The sequence below is a fragment of the Montipora capricornis genome, chromosome 13 (assembly GCF_036669925.1).
Source record: "Montipora capricornis isolate CH-2021 chromosome 13, ASM3666992v2, whole genome shotgun sequence".
Taxonomy (NCBI): Eukaryota; Metazoa; Cnidaria; class Anthozoa; order Scleractinia; family Acroporidae; genus Montipora; species Montipora capricornis.
In genome coordinates this window covers 48,941,216-48,958,913 of record NC_090895.1, presented here as the reverse complement: position 1 = coordinate 48,958,913, position 17,698 = coordinate 48,941,216, and the positions used below count along the sequence as shown (strand labels likewise).

The 17,698-nt window shown below is 40.5% G+C and overlaps 1 pseudogene; it reads left to right on the top strand.

Moving 5' to 3' along the window:
- The first annotated feature begins 2,459 nt into the window (after positions 1-2,459).
- LOC138030931 (sushi, von Willebrand factor type A, EGF and pentraxin domain-containing protein 1-like) overlaps positions 2,460-17,698 on the top strand; it is a 24,843-nt pseudogene continuing 9,604 nt past the window's right edge.

Here is a 17,698-nt window from a genome sequence, read left to right as displayed (position 1 = left end):
TTGCCAAACCGAACTCAAACGTTCACCCGTGTGTGTGTTCAAAGTGAAAGATGATCTTTTTCCATCGTTTAATTAAATCGTTTCGTTTAGAGACACTTGGGAGTTTAGAGGACGCGACTTTCTTGAGCCGCCGGACGGCAAGCGGAAATGAACATTTCGCCTGCCAGACAGTCCTGTCTCGGCACATTTTTTAAACCTACCTCATCTCTCAGGGGAGGAAAGAGACTTAGGCAATGTAAAGGTGGTAGTAGACAAGACAAGTTAAAATGAAAAACGCTCACCTCATGCCTGTTGCACGTCACCGTGGCTCAAAAACTTCCGTATGCTTAACTCCCTACTAACAGCCACCTGACGGTCGCTGGCGCACGGGCTTCGATTGCGCAGACTAGTGGACTTGAAAATGAAAGAAAAACCTTTGCTTTTGAATTCTACGGTGTCATTGTAAGCGTGGGAACATTTTTACCAGGAATATTTTGACATCAGTCTTTGTTTGCTTCCAGTGTTCAGCTTTATGGCTCAATCCGCGTTCGAATCTGAAAAAAAACAAAAAAAATAAAAAACAGAAGGACGCCGCGCCACAATGGCAATAAAGGTGTAGGCTTTTAATACTATAATTTTTTTCATAAAATTTTCTTCCTCCGGACTTTTATCGGGGATCCATACTAAATCCTTATATTTTTGGTTTGGCTTTCCCTCACACATGAGCTTGGTGGTTAGCCTGTGTTAGTAGCTTGACTGGTAAAAAGGTTTTGTCCAGTTTTTCATTCTATTTTATTTTAATTCATATTCTATCCTGCGATATCCAATTTTAGCAGAGCTACAGTACGTCTTAAGATGGAGCCCTGATTCTCGATTAAATCTGATTTTTCATGATTTTGGAAATGAAAGTAAAGGCAGTTGTTCACGACAAACAGCGAACAGATTTAAACCTGATCTTAAGAAAAAGAAGACCATTATAGGTGTTAATGAAAATGTCAAGGGTTTCATAATTTCTGTCAGCTGCATTACGAGAGCCCATTATCGAAGACTCCGCAAGATTGCTCGTATTTCATCTTTTCTCCTTGTAGAAGATACAGCCTTGGATTTTGGTCCATCAGACGTGTAGAAACAAAAGAAGACCGTTAAGAAAGGAGCAGTGCGATACTCTTCTCGAGGTTGTTGTCCTCAGATGTCTTAACTGACAAAAAAAGTATATTTTGGCACGAAGTTCGTGGTTTCAACCAAATGGGACGAGCTTGATGTTATCCCGTGGTGGCCTTTGCACTGGTAATAGACTGCGGATGTCTATCTCATCGTGACGGCCAAGAACCTTGGCCGGTGGATTCACCCCACTTTATCACGAACGTGGAAAAGATCATTCAAGAATCAAGAGATGAGCATTTACACGTGGTTGTATTCGATTTTGAACGCGAAGCCGGCTGTTGAACTTGACAAATAGTTTTCCACAGTATCTAGAGCCTGAAGAACTATCATTATATGCACGAGTCTGGAATACTATTCGCGACACAATTTCTTTTAACGGAAGCCATAAACTCAATAAAGGGGACCCCTAGCGCTCATTTGTTGTCACCTTAGACTTACGATCTTGACATTGGAAGTCGGTTAATGATAACGAAATAACGCAAGGTTACTTATGGGCTGAGAGGGCCCCGGACACACGCTTAAACTCTAAATCCTCATAACCGAGTCTCACTTTGCTTTTTTTGTTTAAGTCTCATCTACGATTTCCTTTCCTTACAAATCATTTGGGGTAAAGGTTAGTTAAGGTTATCATCAAATGAATCCCCCAGTCTTTGTGCGATATAATCACCAAAAAAATTGTCCTGGACAATAAACGCTGCTAGTAAGCTGCGACGCAGACGTATCTTTCCGGCTGGTCCGATGTTCTTCTCGCAGCCTCCTCGCAGGCTCGGAAATAGAAATTTGTCCTTCTTTTATTTGATGGCCAGTCAAACAAACTCTTTACGACATTATAACTGGGACATTGAATAGCTCACCTTCTATTACATCTGGTCAGTTGTGAAAGCGTACGTTACGAGGGCTGTTCTGCGTCCTTGTTTTTTTACATTAATTTTAAATTATTGTATTAAGACTTGAATATTAGTATTTTCATTTTAGCCATGATTATGGGCGGCAAGACATGTTTAGCGCTCCCTACAATTGTTTTCCTAAACTGTAAGTGGGAGCACAGCACACACCAAGGTCACTCTGGTACGCACTACAGCTCTTTGGAACCAATAGCAATGCTATAAAAAGGTACTGTGAAAACATTCGGTGATTCTCAGAGGTATTTCCAGGAACAAGATATGACGTGGGGCGCAGCAGGACTGGGACTTAATTGACATTTGCTGTCAAGGGTAGGTCTTGACAATAGAACGAAAACGTTCACCATGGTATTTATCATTACCATCATACAAAGGATTGAATGGTGGTGAAATAGCATTTGACAATTTGTATAGATGGCAGGTAAGCGATAAACAACACACGACTAACTCGAGTTCAACATTCTGAGAATAGTGGTTACCATTGTTGCGTTATCAGGTTGTAGTGTTATCGGGCAGTACCGCAAAACATTAACACTAGTCAGCTGCGTTTAATGCGCCTTATATTTACATGACCCTCTTGCTTCTACAGTAAGGGCCCATTTAAAACGTCGCTTCACGTTTACATGTGCCGCATCTAATGCCCAATGAGCAAAATGCAATAGATTTTTTTTGATTTTAAATTTTTACGTTGAGGTTTGTATATCTCCAAAGGTGAACCCAGGCTACACTGTTTGTGTATCCACGCACGGGTTTCCATAGTAAATATAGAGACACATATTGTTTGCGTAAGAAGCGAAGTATTTTAGCTGTCTAGAAAGTTGACTAAAAATGAAAATAAACTAATCATCTGAAACTTACCTATGTGGCGAGTTGTTGCTGTCCTTAATATATAAACAGTTGTTTTGGACAAATAGTCGGCCTTGAACCTTTCCTTCATAATGTAGTAGGCACAGGTAGCAGGCTGACGGTGCCGTCGTCTCGGGGCTCCGATCCACCCTCAACCTAGCGACAGTTTTTTGGGCAAAAATCGAATCCAGGGTTTGCTAATAAACACGGCAGGTTTAGTGGGAACATGAATAGTCTCCTAAACCCTCCATAGAGACTTGTAACGTTTACCAATCCTAAAATGGCAACCCGAAGCCGTTATGGATCACAACTGGTCCGGTTCGCTGTAAGTGGCACTGGAAGCTGCGGGGGCGCCTTGGTGATGAGTATAATAAGTTTCCCGGGTGAGGGAAAGGTGTAGGTCGGACGGTGAGTTTTATCTTTGAGATCATCCCTGGAATACTTGTCACCACACGCAGCCCCGATATCAGTGCCATTGTTTGAGATTGGACCAGTTGTGATCCTAACGGCCTTCGAGCCGGCCATATCCGTGTAGATCTTAGGACACCCCGATACACATGTTTCCATGAAATCGCCCTGCTTCACCATTTGGGCGGTCGTCGAATTTGTCATGGAAACATTTTTGATAGACGATCCCTACCCAAATTTAGTTTCTGAAAAACTGAACAAAAGTTGATTGCTTGAGGGTGCGGCCCCGTGTGACTGGTAACCCATAGTAAGTTTAGATGCAAGTAGCAGACGGGTATTTCATCGCAAGTATATATTATAAATATAGTTTGAATACCCTCTTTAACAAGCAAAGCTCTCAACCCATGACTTCATGGCAAAATGCTGCATGAGTGCGGAATTTACAGTTTGAAGTCATTTTCACCATGCTTCAGATAGGACGAAAGGTCAATAAAACACCTTTTCCTGTGGGTGGTTTGCAACCAATCTCTAGAGACACAGGTAACAATGCAGCAATGTACAATTGGTGGTGAGTGAACAGAAGGAGCTAAGGAGAGATTTTTGGTTTTCGTCCGCCAAGATGGCGGCCGTGGCGTAACGTGGCAACCGCCTGTTGATGCATCAAAACAGTGGTTATACTCGGAGAATCCCCAATGACCTTATCAATCATTTCTCCTCCTACCTATTCCGTTTGCAATTACAATCTGATAAGAATCGGGATACAAAAGGAAATGAATAAGGATTGCAGAAGACAAAAGTAATCCGAACCAGAGACCAGTTAGTGTGTGATCAACATGTCATCGTATCTCAGTCTACTTTTATTTATAAATCGAATTGATCAGAGGGAATCTAAACAGAGCTTGACTTGGTTTCAGTCTATCCATGAACACTCCAAATTTTCTGACTTGTTTTCGTTACAGAAAAATGTAAAGCAGGGTACTTCTCCTCAACTGGACTCGCTAAATGTTTTTCTTGCCCGAGCGGAACGTACTCTTCCGGTTTGATGAACACAAATTGTACTGATTGTCCAACGGGTACAACCACAATACTTCCTGCGGCTGGAGGACGAGATGAATGCGGAAGTAAGTTATCATTATCATTATCATTACTATAGCGGTGTTTTTCGTGACGTCAACCATTGTTTTTAATATGCCAACCAGAAACAATTGGCTGTTGGAAAATGATTTCTTTTGTTCCGTACGTGGTTGGCAAATTTGAATATCAAAAGTAATGTGACGTCAATGTTTGTAAACAAGAAATATCGCTATTACCATCACCATTGCCATTTCCTGTGCTACATCATTATCATATTTATTAACTTATTTACGTTTTTGTGGTTATGAGCCCAAAATACTTTTTGAAAAATCGTTGTTTGAGAAGAGAGAGAGAGCACTGTCAATAAGCGCATCTTCGCTTCTTTTCTGCAGACTACAGCGTTTAGGGTTAGGTCACACGTGTTTTATGTATTTTTGAAAATGAGCTTATGACCGAGTTAACAGATGCACTTTTTATTATTCACAAGTCGTGCTCGAATCATTTTTTGTAAACATTTTTGTTCTTTCAGTGAAGTGCTCTCCTGGTACTTATTCAGAAAATGGTGTCGAGCCCTGTATTCCTTGTGCGAAGGGTTCTTTTCAGAACTCTGTGGGAGCCTTGGCTTGTGAGGAGTGCACAGCAGAAAAATCTACTTATGGGCCTGGTGCTGATGCAGCAGATATGTGTGTTGGTAGGATGCTCTGAACGTCGCTCCCATCTAACTACTAAGAAAACATACTGTAGTGATATTTTTTTTCGTTTACTATTGCTGTGGTTTAATTCTTGCTCCCACGCACATCACGAGGCTACCAGGTTAGGCTTCCTCTATTTCACAACCTATTTACTCACAGGATTATCCAACATGCCTTTAAATTAAATTTAATTCCCTGAAAGTTATTGTTTAGGGACTCTAAGATGGTTGCCGTGATGTCACATGCACGCGCTTATTTGCCCTTGTAAGTTCTTCTTTGAAAATCTATATCTTTTGCAAAGTCATGCATGGTATTTCCCGCTAAGTTTTCCTCAGTAGTGACGCAAGCATAAGAACAAAAAACGTACTCAAAGTCAGAAGCTTTTTTGTTAGAACTATAATCATTACTTATAAAAGACCGTGATAAACAGCAAGTTCATGTAGCTATGAATGTCGCTTGTGCTGATGCCTCGGTCTCTAGTGAAAACCATCATGCACAGAATGCATTGTATTTTACCTATTTTAATTGGCTCGCATTCGGCATTGTTTTAGTGATTGATGATTGTGCGTCAAAACCATGTAACAATGGAGGTACCTGCACTGATCTGAAAGATGACGTAATCTGTGATTGCCCTTCTGGATATTCAGGAAAGTTCTGTGAAATCGAAAACGACGAATGTTTGTCTGATCCTTGTTATCAGGGAGCCACGTGCGTTGACAAGGTAAAAATACAATAAATATTTGTTCAGACCTTTCACTACAGTTACGCTTCTATACCTTCACCCTGCGAGCAGAGCCTATCTATATTTCACCAGAGGGCGAGCAAGAAGGGCTCTGCAGAAATAGTGTCAAGTTTGTCTGGTCACCGCAGCCCAAGTTTCTGGGCTAATCACTCTCGTCAAACCGGTTTAGGCAGCGCGTACATGATATTTTTGACAAGGCGAAGGTCAAAATCAAGCCTTCACTACAACAATTAATACATGCGTATAGGAGTGCGATCGAGACTTGGCCTGACTTTGAAACTGTCTCCAAGCAACGGCCTGCGCATACTCAACAAATAGTTTACACGATTTCTGCAGAGTCCTTCTTTCTCATCGAGTTAAAGAAAGGCTATGCAGGCGGGGTGCTATACATTTGTTTTGATAAAGAGCTGGTTGAGTTTCGGACTACTTGATATACAAACATGGAATGAACATGTACAGGAGTGAATATCAAAGACCTGGTACAATTTGATTGTTAAGTGTTTTAAACTTAATACCTTTCACACAAAATTGTGGCATATTCTACTCTGGATGACGATAAATGATTTAACTCGCCAATATAGGTTCCTTATGGAGTTAGATGGAAGGTTAAAGCAAATCACTGATCTGATCACTGCCTTGTATTAGTTTGGGTTATAATGTTAATTATAATTGCGATGGATTTATTGATTCATTCATTTATTTATTCAATAATAGGTAAACGGTTACGAGTGTGTCTGCGAAAAAGGGTTCACTGGTAGACAATGCGATGTTCCCTCGCAAGTTTGTGGACCAAATGTCTGTCAGAATGGCGCAAAATGCCTTGTTCAACCACCAGACTTCGCTTGTGAATGCCTATCTGGTTATGGCGGCAAGTTCTGCGAAATGAAAATCGATCACTGTGCGTCATCACCTTGTCGAAATCACGCAGAATGTAGGAGTCTGACCGAGAGTTATCAGTGTTCATGTAGGCCTGGATATGAGGGAGTACAATGCGAAATAAACACTGACGAATGTACTGTTAACCCCTGTATGAACAACGGAACATGCACAGACGGTGAAAACAGGTACACATGCAACTGTCGGGCAGGTTTTACAGGATCGCAATGTGAGATTAACATCAACGAATGTTTGTCGGATCCGTGCAAAAATGGAGGCCAGTGTGTAGATATGATCAATGGGTATGAGTGTATCTGCAAGCCAACATATTTCAAAGCTAACTGTACCAAAAGTAAGTCGTTTTGGATCATAATAGGGAGCTTAGGCAAGGACGAGGACGTCAAATACGAGAACGTTGACTAAAAAATACTATTTCCTGTTATTGTCATGATTTTGCGATTACTCTAAGTCGCCCGGCGTTGAAAGTGTGTGCTAACATTCCAACAATAAAATTGGGAAAATCGGCGCGGATAGTTAGAGAGAAAATTGGAAATTTATCCTGAGGTACTCACATTGACCACAAAGCCTCAAATTTGGTCAATGCTTGTCGTTGTTAGGGAGAGAACGCCATAGAGATGTATACAAATGTAAAACGCACGTGCAGGGCGTGCAGAGCTTTTGTTTGTGCTCATGAGATCTATTGATTTGTGGCGTTCTCGTAGCCGTCGTCGCGTCGTTCTTGCTTAAGCTCCCTAATATCAAGTGGCTACAGTAACGTCTACAAAAAAGCTAATGGGTCAAGTGTTTCCTGTTTTCAAGACTTTTTTATAACTTCCTGTAAAAATCGCCATGCAGCAATTATTGTATAAATAAGGTGGTCATAACAAATGTGGGTCCTTTTACGTAAAGTCGTATGTCTCGGTCACTTAAAAGAGCACTGAATTGCTTCGGTCAAGTCTTAAACAAAGAGAAATTTACATATCAGGTGGTGACAAAATTTGAGCTCTGTTTTCTCACCTTGTTTTTGGGATTTTTCTATATCGTGCGGAAATTTACAAACTGTGCATGGTTACCCTCATTGTTTCCCTGCCAGCAAAGATATCTTTTCTACTTGCGTTCGCTGGGCTGACCAGTACGGGAGGAGAAACCTCTGCCATTGGTCGAAACTCTCTTTGATCCAACCACCGTCCACAGTGACGGCACTCTTCAAACCGCTTGTCCCATGATACGTTTGCTGACTGTGACTTGAGTCTTCTGTGTCCCGCGCATTCCCTTAAAGCAATTTTGTTGTTGTCAAGTGAGCTCACACAACATGAAGAATCACGTGAGGATTCGGTCGCTAAGAAGCCTGCGCGCATGCTCAAAACAGTGAATTTCGATTATGGCAGAGGTCTCTTTTCCCGTAATCGTCAGCCCAGCAAACGCAAAAGTAAAGAGACTTCTGCTAGCAGGGAATCTCGTTGTCAATTAACAAAGCAGATGAAACCTCACAGATAAACGTATTTAGAAAAAAGTAGAGGCCATGTACAATATCTGTAAAATTGAAATTTGTTGATTTCTCAGAATGGTGTCAGAACTTTGATTTGTCTTTTCCTCTTCGCGTGGCAACATCCTCGTCAAGTGTTCAAAACATCCCAGATATGCACGCTTTTACAATCGCCTTCTGGCTTCGAACTGATGACAAGGAAACCCAGGGACGCCTCTTTCCTACGCGAACATGGTGGGAGGCAAACTTCAAGATAATGCACTCGTCATCCAAGATTATGGTGCCTTCGAGTTACACATAAATAACAAAAACTTTTCATTGGTACATCAGCCAATGACGGCAAGTGGCATCACGTAGCCGTCACCTGGGACAGCAACGGTGGAAAATGGATTTTTTACAAAGACGGACAGGAAGTTAAAAGGTTTGTATTTTGTCTCGTTTCATCGCATTTACGAAACGATTCGATCGTTAGTATAAATTTTGAAGCCATTCAGTAATTTCTTTTTAAAGCGTCAAAGTCATACCCTACCTTAGAAAGTGTACATGTGGCAAAATTGCTTTTGGGAATGTCGACATTTATCTTTTACGATAAAAGATGTCAAAGGTTCTAAAGTGATGATTGTTTGGTTAGGTACACTGAGGCATTTCTGTCTGGAGCGGTTATACATGGTGGTGGTGTTATGGTTTTAGGACAGGAGCAGGATTCCCTTGGTGGCTCATTCAGTCCTGAAGAAGCGTTTAGTGGAGACCTGAGTCAATTGAATGTTTGGGATAAAGTTCTTTCCCCTCAGGATATTTACAATCTGGTGCGCAGCTGCTTTACGGAACCTGGGAATGTGAAGGCCTGGGCCGACTTTCGCACAGGGCTTCAAGGAGTCTACGTGTTAACCAAGACGTCACATGCATGCAACTGTGAGTTGAGAAAAAAATGCTACGGTTCAACAATTTAGAAGCACGTGTTATCCTTGGTACTTTCATGAGACCCCTAAAATATGTTTTTATGCAAAAGCCGAGCTCTGTTAAAAGTAATTTTAAAAAACTATTATATTCTTTAAACTTCCGGTTTGGGTGATTGTCATGCACTTTTAGGTTTTTTTCTTTACATTAACAAGGCTTCAGAATAACATTGTAATTGACAAAAAAAGGCAGTTTGTCCAGGAACACAAGATTCCTTAAACTTGCACACAAAGAATATGTCTTTGATACGCAATCCAGCCAAATTCAAGGTTGTTCTGTGGTGCATTACAATTTTGGGACGCTTACCTACTGTCGCCTTTAATTAGTTCTTATTAACCGAGCGGGAGGTCTTTATGGGAGAATCTTGACCGAGGTCGCCAGTACAGACCGAACGCAGTGAGGTCTGTACCAGCGACCGAGGTCAAGATTCTCCCATACAGACCGACCTACAATTGTAGCTCGGTTAATAAGATGTTTATTATATGGCCAAACAAGAACAATTTAATTCGTTTAATGTAACTGATTTGTACTAACTGACATTTTGCTTGCGCACGGCGATGAGTGACGATGAGCTGAACTTAATTCTGTCAAAGTTTGCTCGTCATCCTCTCTCAGTTTTGTCATCATGCTGTTTGGCACTTCCATAAATAAATATTGGTGGAAGAAAATACTCAATATTTTTGCATTTTAGTTTGCATCTTTTCACCGCAAAACATTACCGGTCTAGATGCCGGTCTAGATGGGAAAATCTAGACCGCGGTCAATATCGATTTTAGCCAATCAAATTCGTGAATTTTGTACTTCCCAGTCCTCGTGAGACAGAGCCATATAATAAAGCCACTTATTAAACAAGTCAAAACTTAAGCCTGCCTTTTCCACCTCTGCCCACACCCTCAAGATTATGACCATGATGCTGTCTTTTTCCCAATATTCTTAGTCACTAGTCCCTTAAGGCGGTTTTCATGGAAACGTGACATGCGCCTCTCGAACAACAATGGCAAAGTGTTGACGGGAAAGACCGCTGAACAGTGTGCATTTGCATGTGAGCAGGAAGTCTCGTTTCCGTGCAGGTCATTAGATTATGACAGGACAAACGGCACGTGTTACCTCAGTAACGAGGACTCTGAAGGTGGTGTACTTACACAAGCGAAAGGATACGACTTCTATCAGATGAGTATGTTTCTGTACCCGTTACATTTGTCCATGGGACTTTCTTTTTTCATATTTCAAAATGCTGTTACTAATGACATTGATAAAATTAATTGTTTTACGGCGATAATGGAAGTAAATAAAAAGTATAATTTGGAAGAAAGGAAACAACAAGATCTTTATATCTCTCAGATATTGAGAGCACTTAAGGCAATATGTCGTTTTTTAACTAACTCAATGGCTTATGATCTGTCCCTGCGATGGACTGGCATCCCATTCAGGGGGGAGTAGATAAGCGCCGGCCTGATGGGACTTTACCTATGGCTTATGATCTCGAACAGCGATGAAAAATCGAATAATCGAATAACTGGGAATTCCTTTAAGACTTAAATTAAAATAGTTATATTTATCAGAAATACTTAAATTCTGAAAAGAATAAACTGATACTCTTTCGGGATTGTCTGTTTTGTGAAGAATATGTGACAGCAAAACTCTGACGCAAAAGCATTCGTGCATATCATCCTTTACTTTTCAAAGCGGATCCTTTTTTATTCAGGCTGCACTGAAGCTCTCGGTGTGCAAAGTAAAGTCATCCCTGATTCCGCCATGACAGCATCATCATCGTTGAGTTCAATCAGTCAACCAAGTGTAGCACGTCTCTATGCACCTCAAGCCAGCGGTATTCAAGGAGTGGTGGAGAGCAGGGGAGGATGGAGCCCACAGCTATCTGACCAGGAGCAGTATTTACAGGTAAGTATAAGTTAATTTGCATAGCCATTCGTTCAACAGACTGAAATGGTGGGTGACATTTTATTTTGTTTTGTTTTCATCAAATTTATAACGTTTCTGAGGATGAAGTTAAGGGCCCCATATATGGACTGATGTGGATATAGAAAAGTATGTTCACTGCTGTAGAACTCCTCAAAAATAAGGATATAGAGACCCACATTCATTATGTTTACAATCGAAAGGTGGGCTAATATAAATTTGATTATGCTTCACCAATTTCTCAACTACAGTGATGACAGATACGTGCTCCACTAGCTCAATCCGGCTACATATTGTGTTTAACTAGTGCTCTAGATAGGAAAAACCCATTCCATTCCATCAGGTAAAAAAAGTCATGGGTATTTTGGATCTAACTACTCGATATATCATGAATGCTGACATTTATCCGTCTTTTTAGATCAACTTGGGTGTCATGTACAAGATAACAGGCGTGGCCACTCAGGGAGGAGATGGTTTATCAGAATGGGTCTCGTCATATAAGCTACAATATAGTGTGGACGGGAATGTGTGGCAGTACTATGGTGCGGTAAGTCCGTATGTCAATTGATAACTAATAATGCCAAAACTCTGATGAAAATTCGTGGTTCTGAATACGAATGAACTTTTCTTAATCATACAGATCCTATCAGGAAACGCAGATAGTGATACAGTTGTAAAGAGAGAATTGCAATCATTAACGGCAAAAATGATCCGATTTAGACCTCAGACATGGAACGGAAAGATAACCATGAGGGTTGAGGTGTTTGGATGCCTAGCAGGTAATGTATGGCTGGAACAGAAAGCACATTTATGCACTCCACCTCTTACGTGGAACAACAGCCAGCTTTACAACAGGATACTGTATTTACTAGATTAAACTCCACGGTGTTTATTAAATTTTGAGTGTGTCCGATGCGGCGTTTATTTAAGGGCGGTGTTTGTTTCAAAATACAATTTCTTAAACCACTGACAACAATTAAGGTAGCTCATTTGTAAAAATTATGAAAACAGAAACATGTTCCAGAGTTCCAGAGATAGGTCGGCGTTGTGATACGGTTAAAGGTCTCGGCCTTTACATTTCTATATATTTATATACATATTTATATTTTTCTATATTTTATTTTCACAAAGCCATCATGTTTATCATCGCCTCCCCTAGTACATCACATTTTTCGACACATTTTCCCAGTAAATTCAAAATTGCTCGTGTTGATATTAAACACAATATGCAAAATGCGAAGGTACACGAAAATTCTGAAAGAGCTGCAAAGTATGGCCACTTCGAACTAATAAGAATATTATCATACGGGGAAATAAATTTCCAAGGCTGGTTTAGATTACTGAGTTGTGATGTGTACTTGTTTTCTCCTTACAATACTCGAATGAACGCCACATACGTTTGAGTGAATGCGGTGTTTATTCGAGGGCGGCGTTTATTGATACTTTTCCTTCCATCTACGGCGTTTAATCGGGGGCGGCGTTTAATTGAGTAAATGCGGCATGTTGTGCATCATTCTTTACCGTTATAATCTCTCTATGTTCCTTACCACTGATGAAGTCCAAACCGCACGATCCGCATGATTCGCCGGTCGTTTGTTTGTTTGTTATTTATTTTTTTGAGCAGGTTGAAGTTTTGGCAGCTGTTCAGCTGATGTGGACCTGCTATACCCACCCACCCATATACTCACAGAGGACAGCTACAACACCAGAAACTTCATCCCCTACTCTTCTCGAATAGTGTGTGGGTTCTTTAACGTCCCACAGGGAACTAATGACCATGGAAGATATTTGTTAGACGGGGCCTACGGTTTATAGTCCTTATCCCAGAAGATTTGAAAGTCTAACCATTAGCGGATGTAATTACAAAGGCAGCACTTTCTCCTCAGTTATTTAAAGAACCTGAGTGTTGGTGCTCCCGCATGGCAGCCCGGTGCTCAACCGACTGAGCCATTTGTGCGCGTAGAACCCCCACTTCGCAGTATACTACCAGGAACTCTTAAATGTTTTTCGACTTTACACCGACGTCTATTCAGAAAAAATGAACATTTCAGGCATAACACTGTGACTTATGTGAAAAATAGTTATGTTAAAAACAGTTGCCGGACAAGACATTTAGTCTACTAAAACAGACGATAACATGCGAAATATTTCCATCACAATTATATCCCCCGAATTCGTACTTTTCTATTCTTTAGGTTAATGTATATATTAACTTCGTTAATTTTCAGATCCAATACCTCAACCACCATACATATCAGGTTGGTTTCTTTTTATTTAAGGGGAAAATAAGGCTTAGGGGACTTTTACTTCATTATTAATGTTTTCACGTAAGTATATTCATTTGTATCTCCCAAACTATATCGAGGTTGTCCGGTGAGCTACTACGTATACGCTCGTTTGGTTTAGTCTTTCTTTTTAGTCATGACGTGGACGCACACTGTAGCCATCTTCCGGTCTATAGTTCTCATCAGGGTATTATTAGCATTATTTTCTCATTCAAATTTTGCAATCGAAGAGGGGTTTAACTAAAGGCTGTGCCGATATATTGGCAAAGCAATAAGTTTCACACTCACAAGACATTAAAAATAATCTCCTCGAGAAATAACCTAATGCCAACACCAAACAGCGGCTACAAGCATTAGGTCAACCTTCATCCTAACAACACACCGTCTTGCTCAAGCCACGCTCACTTAGACACGTGTCACCTATCTCACACATACGCTACCTGTAAATTACTTTTCTTTTCTAGAATTTTCTTAAAATTAAAAAAACTCCAATCATTGTCCCCGTTTTTCACCCTACTCAACTTACGATAGTAGAAAGATGTCTTTTAAAAACAAATGATTGTTACTTCCTTTCCAGGAATAGCAGAAATAAATGAATGTAGCAGTAATAATCCCTGCAAGAATGGTGGCAGGTGCTATGACCTTCACTATGGTTTTCGATGCAAGTGTTCTCCACAATACGAAGGATCCACCTGTGAACAAGGTGGATATTATGTGATTTTCAACTCTCGAAAGTTCTTACCTCGTGAATTATCCACTAGGTTCTGAGTATATTTTTTAATTCTATTAAGTATAAAAGTCATGCTTAAATGAAATTGCATGTTTGGTTCTGTCCTGTAGGTGACAAAATACTTATTAAATCTATTTTTTCAATTCAATGCACCTTATTCCAAAATGGCCGCCATTTTAGTATTCTTTTCTTTCCTTGCAAATTGGCTCTTTTGGCTTCGCTTTCAAACGTAAAATTCAAAACAATATTTAACCTTGAACGAGACCAAAGGGTTAGGGTTAGGGTTAATAAAAGGTGCATTATTTTCGTTTTCTTTCTTTTAAGCAAAGGCGTGCAGTGATCCAGGGACGCCTTTGTATGGTTACAAGTCGTCAAGCAGCCATAACCATGGCAGTACTATAGCCTTTTCTTGTAAGGCAGGATTCTCTCTTCAGGGTTCCGCGTCCAGGACCTGCTACCACGGTTTGTGGAGTGGAACTAAAGCCGAGTGCAAAGGTATGCGTATTGACAATTTAAGTTAAGGCATAGAAAGAAGAAGCCCTTACCAACGTTGAATTAAATCCTGTCTAAGAAATATGTTGAGTTTTACTAAGTAAAAAAATGGGTTTGTGCGTGCGTAATACGAAAGCTCTGAAATGATATACTTGCTCCTACAGACATTGATGAATGCACCAGTGGTCACTGTGCTCAAGGATGTGCAAACACTATTGGCAGTTTCATTTGCTCTTGCAATCCCGGTTACACATTGAACAACGATAGAAAGACATGCGATGGTAATTCAAACTGACTTTCATGCATTATTTTGTTGTTACCTCATCTTTCAAAGAGTTCACTGTTCTCCCAAGATTTTGCCTGCTTCGCCTGAGGCAAATCTTTAGAAACTGAAGTGATTTTTATGCGGATGCTCCGTGAATTGGGTCACCTCGCAGCTCTTACAAGGTCTCACCTGATTGGAGACTACCCTTGAGGTTTAACAAACGAGCAAATAACAGAAACAATGGATCCTAGGCCTAAAACAAAAGGGCCATTGTTTCTGTTATTTGTTCTTTTGTTAAACCTCAAGGGTGGTCTCCAATCAGGTGAGACCTTGTAGGAGCTGCGAGGCTACCGCGTGAATTCCCGCTTTGACCACCAAATTAACTTGTTCTCGATGATCCTGGATTCAACTTCACCATGCTTTCTAAATTAATTAAGATCTGATTGCCTCAATCTGTGTACGTTTCTGCTTTGTAGCCAGCCAGTAGTACCGAAACGATTAACAATCATTTGTAGTCAAGCTACCATCTAACAAATTTAATTTTGAATTTTACAATTTTGTAGACGTCAACGAGTGTTCACTTGGTTTGTGTAGTCACATTTGTCATAACTCCGCGGGAACATTCCGCTGCTCGTGTCCGTCGGGTATGGAACTCGCCCATGGTGGAAGGTTCTGTCGAGGTAATTCATGAAGTCTTTCGTTAACGACAGCTTTTCATCATTAAACTGCTGAGCTCATTAAAGCATGTGAAGCAGTAACTTTCTGCAACTACATTACTGTTTAATGAATCTCAAGCAGGCACTTGTAAGAATTCGCTGCAACTGTCTCCTTTGCAGATAAAGACGAGTGCGCTTCAAACAATGGTGGATGCCAACATCTTTGTGTGAACCGTTTCTTAAGCCATGCCTGTTATTGCCGTGGAGGATACACAATAGCTGCTGATGGCAAGAATTGTAATGGTAATGAGAACTTGTGCATGCTCCCATCGCAATGCAAACGACAAAACTGGGGAGAAAATAAGCAAGCAACAAACATTGATTGCTTGACTGTTGTTTATCAGCTTTCAAAGAACGAGGCATTTTATTAGAATCTTTCTGCCATAAATTGGTCCGTGTTCTATGATTGTGACCAAATTTTTTATAATGCGAAAGCGTTAAAGTGTCACAAAATCAGACTACGAATACTAACGTTTGGCACATTTCCTTCAAGGACCCTGCAGCCTGGATGGAACCCCACAGGTTAAAATGTTTCAAAACTAGCTCTAAGGTCGGCTCAGAACAAAGACTGAATTTCATAGATTTTAATGAAAGTATATCATCAATCAATCAAGTTACCAAAACATCACAATAGCATCCACTCGATTTAACATAGTTGCTCATTGAAAGCATCAGTGGTGTCATGAAAAGATCACTTTATAATACTATTTCAGAAAAGAGATGTCCTCCAATAAATGCTCCAGCGAGTGGCGTCATTACCATGGTTGGCGACGCCATTCTGGGAAATATAGCATCTTTCATCTGCAATGCAGGTTATCAGCTAGTGGGATCTCAAAAGCGCCTCTGCGCAGCTGACGGTCAGTGGTCTGGTGTTCAACCTACATGTAATGGTAAGTTAGCATCGAGCAATATCAAAGCCTGTTAAGGGAGAAAAAATGAGCAAGCAGAAGATTCTAACCGACTGTTTAAAACCCTAACTGGGAATTTCAGACCATTCCAATAAAACGAGGAATTAACTAATAAGCGACCGAATGAGCGTCGAACAACCTAGCGAAGGACCTAACCCACGAATAAACACATCAACCATTACACCAATCGATTAGCTCATTCATCATTGGGATTAGAAATCGAAACAAGGACGCAATTTGAAGTACGATAAAATGGTAATTGAGGAAGATAAGCTATCCCCTAGCACGGCATTTGTTTATTAAGACTATTATTCAAATTTAATTTTACAGCCGGTCGTTGTGTTGAAGTGGGAACAGTCAAGTATGGAACTCGTACAGGGACTGGCACAAGTTATGGAACTAGTGTCAGTTTCTCTTGCAATAGTGGCTATGATCTCGTCGGTTCAACACAGCGGATTTGTCAAGAAACTGGAGTCTGGTCCAGCAATCAGCCTAGATGCGTTCGTGAGTTATCTCTGTAATAGGCAACTTTCACGATGACTTCATTTGACTGCAATTACCAGAATTCTGTTTCTTTTTCTTTTCTTATTTAAAGTGCTACTGTGATCAAATTTTTATCCCTTGAGTTTTTTGGTTTATCACATAGAGTACCATGAAACATTAAAAACGCTGTTTACCGTTTGGAAATAGCTGCATTGGTTCCAGAGATATTTAAGTTTGAAAAATGTGTTAAATATGCAAATGAGAAGGCTGATGACGTCATTCACCCAACCCAATAGAACATCAAGAATATAAATAGAGCTATCTCGGTCAATTTGCAACAGAGACCATTGAAACTTGGTGAGCTGATAGTTCTGAAGTCAACACACCTACGACTGTAAAGAAATTGGTTCCCATGGCAACTCACTCTTTTCCAGTCCCCTCCAACCTGATTTCAATATTTTGGTGATCTCAGGCTAGAAATACATTTACTAAGGCCACAAACTCGACCTAACATCTTTATATGCTGACAGGATCATGCAGATGAGGCATCATTTGCAAATATCAAAACAGAACGCCAAAGGTGGTCTGCAAAGCTTTTAATATCAGGGAGGTCTGGAACCCAGTATGTTGCCATGGTAACAAAAATGGTATGCTCATATTGTGGAACACATCTACTAGAATCTTAGTGCAAAGAACCAAGTATTTCTGATACAAATTGGCTGAGATATCTTTCTCCATCATACTTGATCAAAATTTGGTAGGGTTTATGACGTCAT